Here is a 14823-nt window from a genome sequence, read left to right on the forward strand (position 1 = left end):
TTGCTAGCTTCTAGCTGACTTACACGCTGCTAACTTCGGAGCTCACACAGCTGAGCACGTCACGGCCCCTTTCCCGCGAGCTTCGCAGCAGGTAGCGCCTCTGCTGGGGGGTATGCAGGTCGCGCTGACATCTGCTCTGGTTATTTTCCAGGCCCTTAGAGAGGCCTCTGGCTGGTTTTCAGACTTCCAGTGGGCTAGAAGAAAGGAATGAAGTTGCTTGGCATCTCTGCTACACATCATGCCTGTCTTCTTGGTTGCCTTAACCTGTGGGGTAGCTCCTACTCTGCATGTAGACATGTTGAACGTGTCAAAAACGTTCTGTCAGAACTACGGCACAGGGTTAGCTTGACCTAAACTTGTCCAGCCTCACTCCTCCCCCAGCAAGGCTAAAGATATCGTCGGCTGGGACTGGAGAGATGGCTCAGCAGTGGAGAGCACTGTCGGCCCCTCCACAAGATGGGGATTCAATTTCCAGCACCTCCATGGTGGCTCACAGTTGTCCGTAACCACAGTCTCAGTGAACCTGACGCCTCACCAGGCACACATACGGTACACAGACATGCATGCAGACAAAACAGCCAACAGATAAAATAAATAACTGTTTTTAAAATTCAGCACCAGTCAAGGTACATGCAACGTCTGACCACAGAGGCGTGAAAGACTACACAGCTCTGGAAGACCTCCACTGATCCCAGAAAGGACAAGAGCATTCCTCCACGGTGTCAGCCTTCCCTGTACCCCATATCCCTGTGCTGCATCCAATCACCCCAGTCTATTTGGGGTTGAGAAGCTGATTCATGAACAAAGCCTTCCCTTCTCTGTCCTTACTGAAGTAAGCCTTTCTTTAGACCCAAAACTGACTTTGGCTTTTCTGAGGAATAAGTATCCAGACTTGAATCCTGTAATATCATTTGTCTTACTGTTGTGCTAAGACACCGTAACCCAGACAATGTTATGCCCAGATCATAGGGACCCCAAAAGACCACCACGGAGACCGAATCCTGCATGTAAAAGCAAAGAGCCTTTATTCTCTTCAAGCTCCGAGCTTGGTCCCTCTATCTGTCTGACACAGGGTGAGAACAGAGAGCCCTGAGCTCAGGTGGGGCAGAGTTTTTATCATAGCAGAGGTTGGGGTGAGGGGATTTCCAGGGTCCAGGACCCTGATTGGCTGACAATTGTCTAGGGGTATCTGTAAAACAAAAATAGGTATGTGCTAGACTCAAGGACATCTGTTCACCTAATGGTTGGAATGTTTGGGATGTCAGGTATTTTCTCATCCTTGGGTGGATCCCTGGGTGGTATCAACTTAAGGCTTTTCCTGGATCTGGGTGGTACCTGCCAGTAAGCCTGTCACAGAAGCTGTGTCTAGGCCCCAAGCCTGTCATGGCTGTTGTGTGGTCAAGCTGTTTTGGGCCCCCTCCACAACAACTTACAGAAGAAAGAGCTTATTGGGGCTTATACTTCCGGAGGGTGATCTCATGAACATCATGGCAGGAAGCATGGCAGGCAGCAGCAGACACAGTGCTGGAGCAGTAGCTGAGAGCTCACATCCTGATCTGCATTCTCAAGGAGGCGATGGAGGTGATGGTGGTTTTTGAAACCTCAAAGCCTGCCCCCAGGGACACCCCCCCCCATAAGGCCGCACCTCCTTGTCCATTCTAAAGACTTTCACTAAATGGGGACCAAGAGTACCCAAACATATGAGACCATGGGAGCCGTTATCATTCACACTGCCACATTCCATCCCTGAACCTCATAGGCTTGTGGCCACATCGTAGCACAAAATGCATCCAGTCTCACTTCAAAAGTTCTCATACTCTTTCAGTCTCAATGCTCTTTCAAGGTCTAAAGTCTCTGCTGAGATGCAAGGCAATCTCTTAATTGTAACCCTCTGTAAAATAAAAGCAAATCACATACTTCCGACATACAATGGCATAGAATAAACATTACCTACCACCCCAAATGGGAGGAAAGGGGGTGTATTGAGAACATACTGTAGCAAAGCGAGACCAAAACCCAGCAGGGCAAATCCCAAATCCTGTGCCTCCATGTCCAGGGGCTCATGGCTCTGGCCTTCCGGCTTTGCTGACCTCGGCATGCTTCTCTTTCTCGGGCTGCTTCCACTCCCTGTATGAGCTCTCCTTGTCAGGTATCCCACGGCTCTGGCACCTCCAGCATCCTGGGGTCTCCAGCACCATCCAGGCTTCACTTTCACGGCTTCCCACAATGGCCTCCTGGGGTTCCACAAAGGGACACCCTGCCACACGCCTGGCGGCCCCAGAGGAAGAGTCCACAGCCCCTGTGCTCCTGTTTCCTATATGACTCTAAAGCCATAAGTGGCTGATGCTGCAGGTCAGGCTGCTGCCTGGGGTGGAACCTGGCTCTCTCCTGGAATTACATTTGCATAAGCTTTGATTGGCTGATGTTTTTTAGGACCAGAAAAATCCCCGGCCTTTTCCTTTCAGAGGTTGCTGGATGGCCTTTCCTAAGCTAGCTGGTGGGGTCTCCCTGAGGCACTGCTCCCTTTATCCCATTCTTATCTCTTTCAGCACAAACCTGGCCTCGAACATGAAATTTCTTGGCTCTCTTTTTAATCCTCCAACTGCATTTTGTGTTTCTTTTTGCCCCCCTTGCTCATTTCCTTTGTGGACCTGCTTAAGTGAGATCACTCATGCCATGACAGAATCTATTAGGCTGTTTGGAAATCTCCTCTGCCAACAAATTTAGTCCAACAACTCTTCAATTTTGTCTCAGGCAAGTTTTTAGGAAAAGGACAAAAAGCAGTCACGTTCTTTGCCAAAAGAGAATAGTCCCTAGCCCAGCTGCTGATGTTGCTCCTCTCTGAAACCTCTAGGGCGGGGTCTCCACAGCCCACATTCTTCTCATGGCTGTCGTCTTCCAAGCTCCCACCAGGACGGCCCTGCTTGTGCCGTTCAACACCATGGTCAGGCCTGCCACAGTGATACCTGACTCCTGGTACCAACTTCCGTCTCACTTACTTTTCTATTGCAGCGCTAAGATACCGTGACCAAGGCAACTTACCAAGAGTCTATTGGGAGCTCACAGGTCCCGCAGACTACTCAAATACAGGAGCCTACAGGACCGTTCTCATTCAACCACGCCATTCTAGCATCCAGGGTGAGGAGGGGAAGGTCCCAGGAGCCCCCAGCTGAGAGCCGGTTGGTTAGAAGTACAAGTGACTGAGTTTTAACTGGAGTCCAATGCGGGTGAAAAATATGTAACCATTTACGTTGTTTCTAACATTACCTAACCACATTCTGTATGTACTTAGGTTGTTTCTAACATTACTTAACCACATTCTGTATGCCGCATGCTACACTAGGAGAGTCACTCAATCATTTGGAAAGCACACTGATTGCCAGCTGTGTGGCAGGTAATATGCAAATTAAATGTCAGGGCTAGAGCAGTGAACAAGAAGATTGGATACTTACCACGGAGGGACCCGCTCTCTACACAGAAACTCTCTACATAGCCCTGGCTGGCCTCAAATCCACAGCCATCTTCTTGCTTCAGTATCATGAACACTAGGAGTGTGTGTGTGTGTGTGTGTGTGTGTGTGTGTGTGTGCAGGGTCTTGATAGATAATCCAGACTAAACTTGAACTCAGGTTCCTCCTGCCTCAGCCTACCAAGTGTTGAGATTATGAACCTTATCATGCTTGCTTAGCTCCCAAATACACTTTTGAGTTCATTACAGGCACCCCAAAGAACAAGAAGCAGGGGCGATTTTTGGCCACCCAGCTAAATGAGAGTGTTACCTGTTAGAATTATTGGTTGTAAAACTGTTCATTGTGGCTAAAGAGATGGCTCAGTGGCTAAGAGTACTGACTGCTCTTCCAGAGGACCTGGGTTCAATTCCCAGCACCCACATGGCAGCTCACAGCTGTCTGTAACTTCAGTTCCAGGGGATCTGGCATCCTCACACAGACATCCATGCAGGCAAAACACCAATGCACACAAAAAAATAGGTAAATCTTATAAAAACAAACAAACAAACAAACAAACAAACAAACTGGGCATTGAAGTACATGCCTGGAATCCCAGCACATGAGAGGAGAGGCAGGGGCATTAGAAGTTCAAGGTCCTGGTTGGGCCTTTAGCTCAGTGGTAGAGTGCTTACCTAGCAAGCACAAGGCCCTGGGTTCGATCCTCAGCTCAAGAAGAAGAAGAAGAAGAAGAAGAAGAAGAAGAAGTTGTTCAAGGTCATCTTTGTCTACATAGCATGTTCTAGATCTTACCTCAAAAAATTTTTTTTGAATGCAAAGTAGAGGGGTCAACTGAGACACAGGCAAAGCAATACATTAATCTCCCTATTGCAAGGCAGAGAACCAACTGTGCCTGGGCTGTACAGGAAGCAGCTCTGAGATGGAGGTTGGTGCCGAGTCGGTATTTTAAGAAATGCTTCCAGAGGCTGGAGAAATTGCTCAATGGCTACAGATAGCAGTTGCTCTTTCAGAGGACCCAGGTACAATTCTCAGACCCCACATGGTGGCTCCCAACCATTTGTAACTCCAGGTCCAGAAGATCCAAAACCCTCTTCTGGCCTCCATAGGCACTGCATGCATATGGTACAGAGACGTACATGCAAACAGAACATCCATACATAAAAAGTGAATTAAAGAAGAAGAAGAAGAAGAAGAAGAAGAAGAAGAAGAAGAAGAAGAAGAAGAAGAAGAAGAAGAAGAAGAAGAAGAAGAAGAAGTGCTCCTGGCATCACCACTAAAGATGAGAAAAAGAAGCCAGCTTGGTGCACACCATTAATCCCCCACTCGGGAGGTGGAGCTCTCAGTGTGTGAGGCTGTCTACATAGTGAGCTAGAGGGACATAGTGGGGTCTTATCTCAAAAGAAGAACGAGGAGGAGGAGGGGAGAGGGGGAGAATGAGAAGAAAAAGGAACTGATGGCGCGTGTGCTGCACACCTGTGATTTCAGGACTGGGGGGTGGGGCTGAGGGGAAAATGGCCACAGCGTGACACCAGCCTGGGCTGTAGGTGCCAGCTGTGCCTAGGCTGCAGAATGAGAACTTATCTCAGAAACCAAACAAAACAAAAAAAGAGGAGACAGTGAAAGGGAGAGAGGGAGGAAGAGAGGAGAGAGGGATGAAGCTAGAGTGAGTATAGAGGGGTGGAGCCACCATGTGACGGATGCCCTGGCATGAGCCTCAGCTAAGCCACAGAAGGTTCTGGGGCTGGCGGTATCAGAGCTGCCTTGAGTTTAGTGGTCCCAGAGTTAGCAAATAAAAGCATAGAATGTCCAACCAGATTTGAACTTTATATGAACAGTGAGTCATTTACAACACATTTCTATATTATCATTTATCTGAAACTCAGCTGAACTAAGCATCATGTGTGAAGTCTTGCAGCAGCATGTAGGGGCCAGTGTCTGTATTCAGACGTCTCCCGTAGCTGGTCTTGACCTTAGGGGATCAAATTCTTTTCAACAGAGGTAATTCTCATGCGGTCTGACAGCCTGCCAGCAGCCCACTCAGCCACTGAGGAAATAAGTCCTTTGGGTTTTGACGGAGCACTGAGAGCATCTGCCAGGATATCGGCTGCAGAAACTGACTCTTGATGACTTGCTTCCTGTAACATACTTGAAGAATCAGAGAACCAGCGCCCAGAGCTGGGGGGGGGGGGGGGGGGGGGGGGGAGATGTGCCAAGGGCATTGTGTAGTGACAACCTGGTTGAGTTGCTGCTGTAGGAGGCAAAACCAGTTCACTGACCAGTCAGTCTCAACTTTTCAGCCACCATATTGAGTAACACACCTCCACTATCCTGTCAGCCCTTCACGTCCTGGTATGATTAGACTGGGCTGGGTCAATGTGGACCTTCTAGCTCTATGGTGGCAAGAGATGCCCTGCTTCTTGCATAGTCTCTCACACATTTTTTTCCCCCTGAAAATATTTAAAGGCCACCTTAGGGCCCAGTATCAGAGATGACATCAGGAGCTGGTGAGGTCTCTGAGAACATGTCTGAATCATAGCCCAGAATAGTCATCTTTGACCAACCCCGAGATATGGGATCAAGATGCTGAGCTGTAGAGTACTTGCCTAGCACGAATGAAACCCTGGGTTTGCCTCCCCAGCACCACATTTAAAAAATACATGATGGCAGGTGCCTCAAATCCTAGCACTAGGGGAACTGGGAATTCAAGGTCATCCTCTGCACAAAACCACAAAGAAGTTCTAGGCTATCCTGGGCTACATAAGATTCTGTGTCAAACAAACAAAAAAAAAAAAAGGGAAAGGAAGAAAAGAAAAAGCCAGTTGTGCATCAGTATAGCACATCTGTAACCTCAGCACTTGGAAGGCAGAGGCAGGAAGAACAGAAGTTCAGGGTCATCAGAGTTGAGTCTGAGGCCAGCTTGAGCTCCATAAGACCCTGTCTCCAAAAAAATCAAAGTTTTATTGTTTCCTTTTAATGATAGTTTGATGCTACTGCTCATTTGGGTTTTGATTTTGTTTTGAGGTAGGATCTTCTCCCACCTTCCACGGGGACCGGGATTCCAACCACACATCTGTAGCTAGAGATTTTACCAGTCTGGGGTCCCAATGGTCTTGTAAATGTCTGTGCTAGATTGGTCTCCTCAAGGCATTTTAGTTTTAAGTATTGGATTGTACTATTTCTTCTCACTTCTGGGTGTCAAACTCAGGACCTTTCCCTTGCTAGACAAGCAGTCCTACCCATAAACCACCCCCCTACCAGACTGTTTCTGGTTGCTGGTTTGTGAGACACAGCCTGTCTATGCAGCCCAGGCAGCCCTTGAACCTACCATCCCGGGTCGGGCACTTCAGCGCTAGGATGACAGATGTGAGTCATGACACCCAGCTTGGATTAGCGTCTTCTGATGAGGCTGTCTCCTTCCTGAACTTATAAACAAGACACTTGCTTAACTGCCTTCAAATAGACTGTAACTTGGACGCTACTAAAGAACGGCTCTTTAAACTTTGGATCTCAGTCTGCCTGCGGGCTGTAGAACTAATCCCAGCGTGGTGTTTATTAATTCCTTTAATAATGGAAGAGCCATAGCAGAGGAGACTGCTGTCTCGTGGGCCTTTCCTTGTTCTCTCTTTCTGAGAACATACGCCGGGCCGAGGTACAAAGCCATTTCTTAGGGGAGATCGATTCTCTAGAACTATAATATTTTTCAAAGAAAAAATGAAATACGTCACGTATATGAGTAAATGTGTTAGTAAATGCTGATGCTGCAGAAATACACAGTTCTGAGAGACAGAGGGCCAAAGAAAACCAGACAGAGAAGCCGAATGGATCCAAGTTCAAATCCTAGCTGGTTCTGCCCTTATTGGCTGAGTGGCGGAGTTGGACAAGATTGTTGTTGTTCATGGTGGAGGTGGTGGTGGTGGTGGTGATGGTGGTGGTGGTGGTGTGGTGGTGGTGTGGTGGTGTGGTGGTGGTGTGGTGGTGGTGGTGATGGTGGTGGTGGTGTGGTGGTGGTGGTGGGGGGGGGGGGGGGGGGGGGGGGGGGGTGGTGGTGGTGTGGTGGTGGTGTGGTGGTGGTGGTGGTGGTGGTGGTGGTGGTGTGGTGGTGGTGGTGGTGGTGTGGTGGTGGTGATGGTGGTGGTGGTGGTGTGGTGGTGGTGATGGTGGTGGTGGTGGTGGTGTGGTGGTGGTGATGGTGGTGGTGGTGATGGTGGTGGTGGTGGTGGTGGTGTGGTGGTGGTGATGGTGGTGGTAGTGTGGTGGTGGTGATGGTGGTGGTGGTGGTGTGTTAGTGTGTGAAGGGGTCTTACTGTATTCCCCAGGCTGGTATCAAACTCAGGATCTTATTGCCTCAGCCCATGAGTTCTAGAACTACAGGCCTACACCACCATACCCTTTATGTATGACTTAACCGTTACCCCACACCATCTCTTCCTTTGAGCCTCTGCATGTCTGTTCCCTTGTGTGAAGAGGGAGATCTGTGTTCGCTTCATAGATGGCAGGTGTTTTATAGCCCTTCCCATCCTCACTGTGTGCTGAGACCCACCCCATTACACATTCTGAGCTATATTTATTTTATTGGGTTTTGTCTGTTTTGCACGGCTAGGGATGGATCCCAGGGTCACGATGCTTGGTAGACAGGTGTCCTTGCACAGTCTAGCCATTGACTACACAACCTCAACAACGTGTCTTTAAAAATAAGCTTAGTTTTTAAAATTTCCTCTCTGATCTCCTGGATAACCCACTGCCCATTCAAAAGTGTATTGCTTTGGCTGGTTGTAGTAGCACACACCTTTGATCCCAGCACTTGGGAGGCAGACACAGGAAGAGCTCCGTGAGTTCCAGGCTAGCCTGATCTACACAGCCAGCTCGAGGCCAGCCAGAGCTCTAAAGGGAGACACTGTCTTAAAAAACAAAAACAAACAATGACAACAGAACCTCCTCACCCCTCCGTGGTGCATCTCTGCTGTGAGCCACCTCTAGCCCCTTCTGGTGGGCACCGATTTCTCCTCCTCTGAGCTTCTGGCATCCTTGATGACTTTACCACCAACTGAGCCTTTGGGTCTAGTCCGCCTTGCCCTGGTTGCTACCTCTCCTATTTATGGATATCTTATCTCTTCTTCTCTAGCCTTTTCCAAGTGCCAGGAGCCATTTTTAGTAGGCATGTTGAGTAACTGGCTAGTATCATTGTGTTTGCTTTCTGTGGCTGTGATAAACAAAAGGCAGAAAGATTTCCTTTGGCCTTGGAGCATGTAGACGGGTAGCAAGCGTCATGAGGAAGGTACACTGAAGAAAATTGCAAAACAAAGAAAGCAGAGAGAGGGCAAGGTCAGGGTCACAGACCCCCTTCCGGAGCATGGTCCCAGTGGCCAATTCCTTCTTCTAAGTGCTACCTTCTGAAAGTCCCACCACCTCTCCATAACACCCCAGGCTAGCAAACAAGCTTCCACAGCTAGATCTAAGCTATCACAGACATTGTCACGCATTTGCTGACCAACAGTGAGTCAAACCTACACAGCCACTGACATGTTTGTTAGGATTCGGCCGCCACTCCAGCTGCTTGACCGCACATGCGCAGCTCAGGAGCTAAGTAAGCAAGGGGTCTTGCATCTCATGTCATCTGTGTGTTGTGTGATTGCGCAAATGCATGCAGCGGGGTGGGGTGGGGTGGGGGGTCGTGCAATTAGTACATGTGTGGCGTAGCTCTGTAAGCCCACCTGCGCATGTTCAAGGGAATCCTTAAAAAGCCGGTCACAGACTCCTCCTCTCTCTTCTCTCCTCCTTCCATTCTCTCTCTCTCTCTCTCTCTCTCTCTCTCTCTCTCTCTCTCTCTCTCTCTCTCTCTCTCTCTCTTTCTCTCTCTCTCTCTCTCCTCTCTGTACATGCTTCTCCCCTGGACCTGGTTCTTTGTCGTGTCTGTGTGTCCCGTCCCCCACCCCCGCCCTCCAATGAAGCTCTGATACTGGGTTTTGTCGTGGCTCGTGCATCGTGACCTTTCCACACAGTAACCAGTGCCCGCTGATCATTTTTTAAAGCAGCACTGTCCCTAAAATCTATAAGCAGAGAGAGAAGGCCCTCCCTGCAGACTCTGTAGGGTTCCAGTGAACACAGAACTGGGGAGACATTGCTAGAATCGGAGAATAGTCTCAGTGTTGCACAAAGGAACACATAGACAAAGCAGAATTATCTCAGCAAGACAAAAAGGGTCCACCGAGACCCACCCTGGCCTTACAAGCACACTTGGCCAGGATGGCATCCATCCTTTACCCCTGAAGCAGGTGGTGGGTGACTTTAGCTCAGCATACCGGTGGGAACTCAACAGTGTGATGGGATTGGCTAACCAATGCAAAAGGGAAGGAGGGTGGGTTTGGGACACATGAGTCCTTGTCAGCCTGTCCACCTCTGATAGAAAAACCTGTTTCTCACCACATGATGCTAAGTGCCCAGGTGGCCACTGTGCTTAATGTGGTCACACAGTTAAGAAGCTTGTGCCTCCAAACTTGGGTGCACGTGTCCTTCTCTGGAATCTTGTTGCTGATCAAGACACGAAGATGTTCAGCATGGGGCTTCTGCAGAGAGTCAACAACAGTGCCTTGTGAATAGTCTCAGCCTTTAAAAGAGGGCTTATTTTTGTATGTCAAAGAGGTCAACATCAGTGAAATACAGTAGCAATTTCAAATTTGGCTACTAGAATCATCTAAGGAATTAGAAGCAAACAAAACCAAGATTCTGATCTATCTGGTGTCAGTTGGGGTTCAGATATCAGGAGTTTTGAAGCTGTCCAGAGACACACCTGTGATCTCCACATTTGGGATGTAGCGGTGTAGATGAAATTCTAAACGGTCTTATTAAGTAAGAAACGCAGAGCCAAATGCAGAGTTAAAAGCCCAGAGATCAGAGCAGTAACCAAGAGCTAAGACACTTCACTGCCATCCTTCCCCGAGAGAGAGACCTTCTTCCTGTGTCCTGCCTTTTTATTGCCTTTCTGTTCTGCCTTCTCATTGGCTCTAAACCAAACCACGTGATTTCCTCGTCACTGCCTTTCTATACAGACCTTCAGGTCTCTATGGTTTGTACTGGAATTAAAAGTTCAGGTCACCTTGCTTTGGATGTGTCCTTGACCTCAGAGACTCTGTCTGCCAAGTGATCGATTAAGGGTGTGTGCCTGACTCCCGATTATGGCTCACTTTGACTTCTGATCTCTAGGCAACTTTATTAGCATTCAAATAAAATCATATTTCAGCACAAATAAAATATCACCATATAGAGGCATGATAATCAGGTGTATATGGTCTTCCTCAGTTATATAGAGAGTCCAAATCTGAGACACATGAGACCCTGTCTCAAAATAAACAAACAAACAAAACCCAGAGAACTGAAAGGTAAGAATGCTTACTAGCATGTGTGAGGCTCTGGGTTCGATTCTCAGTCCTACCCAAATAAGAAAGAAAGAAATAGTCTATTCAAATTTTTAAAAGCTAGAGGGCCCAGTGAGATGTCTAACATGCACAAACTCTTGAGTTCCATGCATATCATCACATGTACTGGGCATGGTTGTATAGCCTTATAATCCCAGCACTTGGGAGCTACAAGGAGAATCACAGATCCAAGGTAGTCCTTGGCTAGATAATGAATTTGAGTCCAGCCTTGGATACACGAAACACTGTGTTAAAAAAATGCATAAGGCTTGTCAAGATGGCTCAGCAGGGAAAGGTGCCTGCTGACCTTAGTGCAATTCCCAGGACCCACGTGATGGAAGAAGAGAACTCTCACTAGTTTTTCTCATGAATGTGGTGACATGAGCACACCCATATACAAATATGCCTACAGACATATATACATACACACATATGCACAGTATAACTAAACTATTTTTGAAAATAAGTAAGCAAAATAAGGTGATTCTGATTGGCAACCAAAGTTGAACACCTCTGGTCACACTTTTTTTTTTTTTTTTTTTTTTTTTTTTGAGACAAAGTCTTAGTATGTAACCCTGGCCAACCTTGAACTGACAGAGATCTGCGTCCCTCTGCTTTCTGAATGCTGGGATTAAAGTTATCATGCCCTGCTCACCACTTATACTTTAAATGTAAGCCTGCTTGGTATATGATTTTTGCAAAGTATATAGAATGCTCTAAAATTGCCCACAGGTTAAGACCTAAAACCCATATACATATAGGTTTTTCCCTCTTCTGGATAGTAGATAAAACAACTCTAAAATGACTTGATGTTCTTCCAGATCACTTCGTAACTTCTTGATCACTGAACAAACTTCTGGAAGGCTTTGCCAATAGCATATTCCCGTATCCTGTTTAGCAAGTAGACCAAGCCAATTTTCCAATGTGGGTAAACTCTGGTCTGTGGGAACTGATTATTAAAGTCACCTGGTGGCTTACCAAGGCAAGAGCAGAGATGACTAACTTAACTGTAGGGTGCCAGAGCTGGCAGGAACCCAAACGTAAGACTTTCTAGATTTTAGTGTGCACGCCAGAGCTGGCAGGAACCGGGATGTAACGCTTTCTAGATCTTAGCGTGCCTGCCAGTTGCCTAGGGAGCCTCGGTGCTAATGAGAAGCTGACTCCCGAGGTCTGGTGGGAGCTAATTCTACTGGTCCAGGGATCATATTTGCATTGTAAAGCTTGTGTGAAAAACATCTGGCTTATGGACACGCATTCGATGTTTTTTCAGGCTTATTTTTATTATTTTTAATCCTTTGTCTCTGTGTAGCTGTGTGTACATACGTGTAGATGCCAGTGGAGGCCAAGTAGACTTAGAGCTACAGGTGGTCGTGAGCGGCCTGATGCAGCTTCCGGAAAGTGAACTCAGGTCTTTGGAAAAGCAGTGTTTGTTCTTAACTGCTGAATCAGCCCAACAGTTCACATTGCTTTTATTTAAAAAAAAAAAAAAAAAAAAAAAAAAAAAAAAAAAAAAAGGCAACTCGGTTCAGCTGGTGGAGACACCTGGCGATCCGTGTTCACCGAACAAAGCTCTTGCACATTGTCCTCTGACCTCCACACGCATGCATACAATAAAGAAATAAATGTTCAAAAGGAGGGGCCGGTAGGCTGGCAGGGCAGATAAAGGCCGCTGCTGCCAAGCCTGATCTTCAGTCCCTAGGACCTACGGGGTAGAAGTGGACACCTGACTGCTCAAAGCACCCACACACAGACAAATAAATAAATAAAAGTTTTGTTTTTTTTTTTATTGTTAAAAAAAGCTTAATCAGAGTTTCCAATAACAAGTCCCACACCAGGTCAGGTGAATTAAGATTTCCGAGCGTGAGGCTTACGTATTGGTATTTTTTTCAAAATTCCAGATCTCACTTGCTTACTTTCTTTTGTCTCTTCTTTTTACACTTAATCTTAGCCAAATGGCCAGGAAGCGATCTCCTCCTCTTTTTCGTTCCTTTCTTTCTCTCCAGGGTGGGAGGAACTCAGCGCCTCACGCACACTATGCCGCGTGCCTACCTGTCCTTACATCCTGCCGCCCTGACATCCCATGCCGACCTGTCCCTGTCGTGCAGCTGAGACTGAAAGCTATCCATCCGTCAAAAGAAGAAACTGAGAGCCCAACACAGGAGGGAGAGAAAGAGCCACGAGCACCCCACATCGTGAAACCAGCACCCGGGCTTCTGACTATGAAACCCCTTCTGAATTTCCCAGACAGGAAGCCCAGTCGTGGTTGCCAGGCACCCGCGGAAAGGCGGAAGTGAGCAGTCAGGACTCACCGACACGGGGTTTCTTTGTGGGGTGATGAGAGCATTTTAAAATTAGAGTGGTGATGATTCACAACCTGTGCATGCACTAAATGCAGTTGAAGTGTGAGTTGTACGGCATGTCAACTGCATCGTGCTGCTTGGTTGGTTTTGGTTTTTGGAGTCTGACTGACGATTCAGCCCAGGCTGAGCTTGGACTCTTTGGTGCTGGAATGCTGGGCATGAGTTAGCATGCCCAGCTGTTTGTTATTGTTGTTGGTTCGTTATTGTTTTTGTTTGTTGCCATGATGGAGCGCCAACGCAAGGCCTGCACATAATGGGCAAGCACTCTACCAACCAGGCACACTCATTTAAAAACTTTGGGGGCCTCATATACCACAACACTTAGGAAATTAAAGTACAATCGCCGTGAATTTGAAGCTTGGGCTACACGGTGAGGCTGTGTGTGTGTATAAAATAGACAGAGAAAATGTGTGTATGTGTGTATGACAGAGAGAATGTGTGTTTGACAGAGTGTGTGTATGTGTGTGTGTGTGTGTATGTGTGTGTGTGTGTGTGTGAGAGAGAGAGAGAGAGAGAGAGAGAGAGAGAGAGAGAGAGAGAGAGAGAGAGATGTGTGTGTGAGAGAAAATGTGTGTGGGGGGATGTACATGCTGAAGTTGGCATCTAGGTAGATGTGAATCTCTTTGTCTCTTGAAGGTGATCATCCTCTCAGTACACTGCAGACTTCCAGAGCAGCATGGTCTCCCAGGCTATCCATCCTATTTGGTCTTTCATGTACTGTGGTGGCTCACGGAGGCTATCTAGTGAAACCTTACTCAGGGTCAGAGAATCTGGCCTTGCTTTACCCAGCAGGGCTGCATAATAAGTTGACCAGGGGTGCAGTTACCAGGTGTTTTGAAGGGTCTACACTTGGCTGTACATTGTGCTTTGATCTTGAAAGGGGGGAGGTCTTTTGCCTCTCTATAGTGGCAATTAATGAGGCAATTCTATTTAGTTTATCTGGTAATTAAAAGAGGTTTATTTCAGGGGTAACTTACAGCCAATAAGGGTCATTACAGGATCTGGGAGAGATGAGGTGTAGTCTAGCATGGTTCTCTGGAGAACTCTGACTTGGTCTACAATCCAGCATCCAGAATCATGAGGAGCCAAGAGAAAGCAAGCACATAGGAGTCTCGGCCACACCCCAGGGGCAGGCCATAGGCAGGAGTGGCAATTATTTGTTGCCACACTAGGGGAGGTGCTTCGAGGTCAAAGCTGGAACAGCTACCCACTACACCTCTCCCCTTGGCATATTATAAAAAGCTCTTTTGAACAAAGGACTGGGCAACTGGGTATTGACCCAGGGCCCTCCCAAAGCTATCCTGAGTCTCTGTCTTTCTTATCATCTCTTTTTATCTAATATTTCCTCTCTCCTCCACCCAAGAACCCTTGGAAAGGTGGGAGCAGGTCAGAGCTGGACTCTAGTAGACTCCCACAATGTACCCCAGAAGTTTGGGACTGAACCATAAAAATTTCAGTCCCGGCCAAGTTATGTGAATCTTGAAGGCAGATGTGTTACTTTTAGGAGACTCTAGAGCTGATAGGAGAGAGAGAGCGCAAATGGGACAAGAATTAGAGAACTTCTTTGAGGTAACTTTTCACCTCA

This window comes from Peromyscus leucopus, chromosome 20 (genome assembly GCF_004664715.2).
Source record: "Peromyscus leucopus breed LL Stock chromosome 20, UCI_PerLeu_2.1, whole genome shotgun sequence".
Classification (NCBI taxonomy): Eukaryota; Metazoa; Chordata; class Mammalia; order Rodentia; family Cricetidae; genus Peromyscus; species Peromyscus leucopus.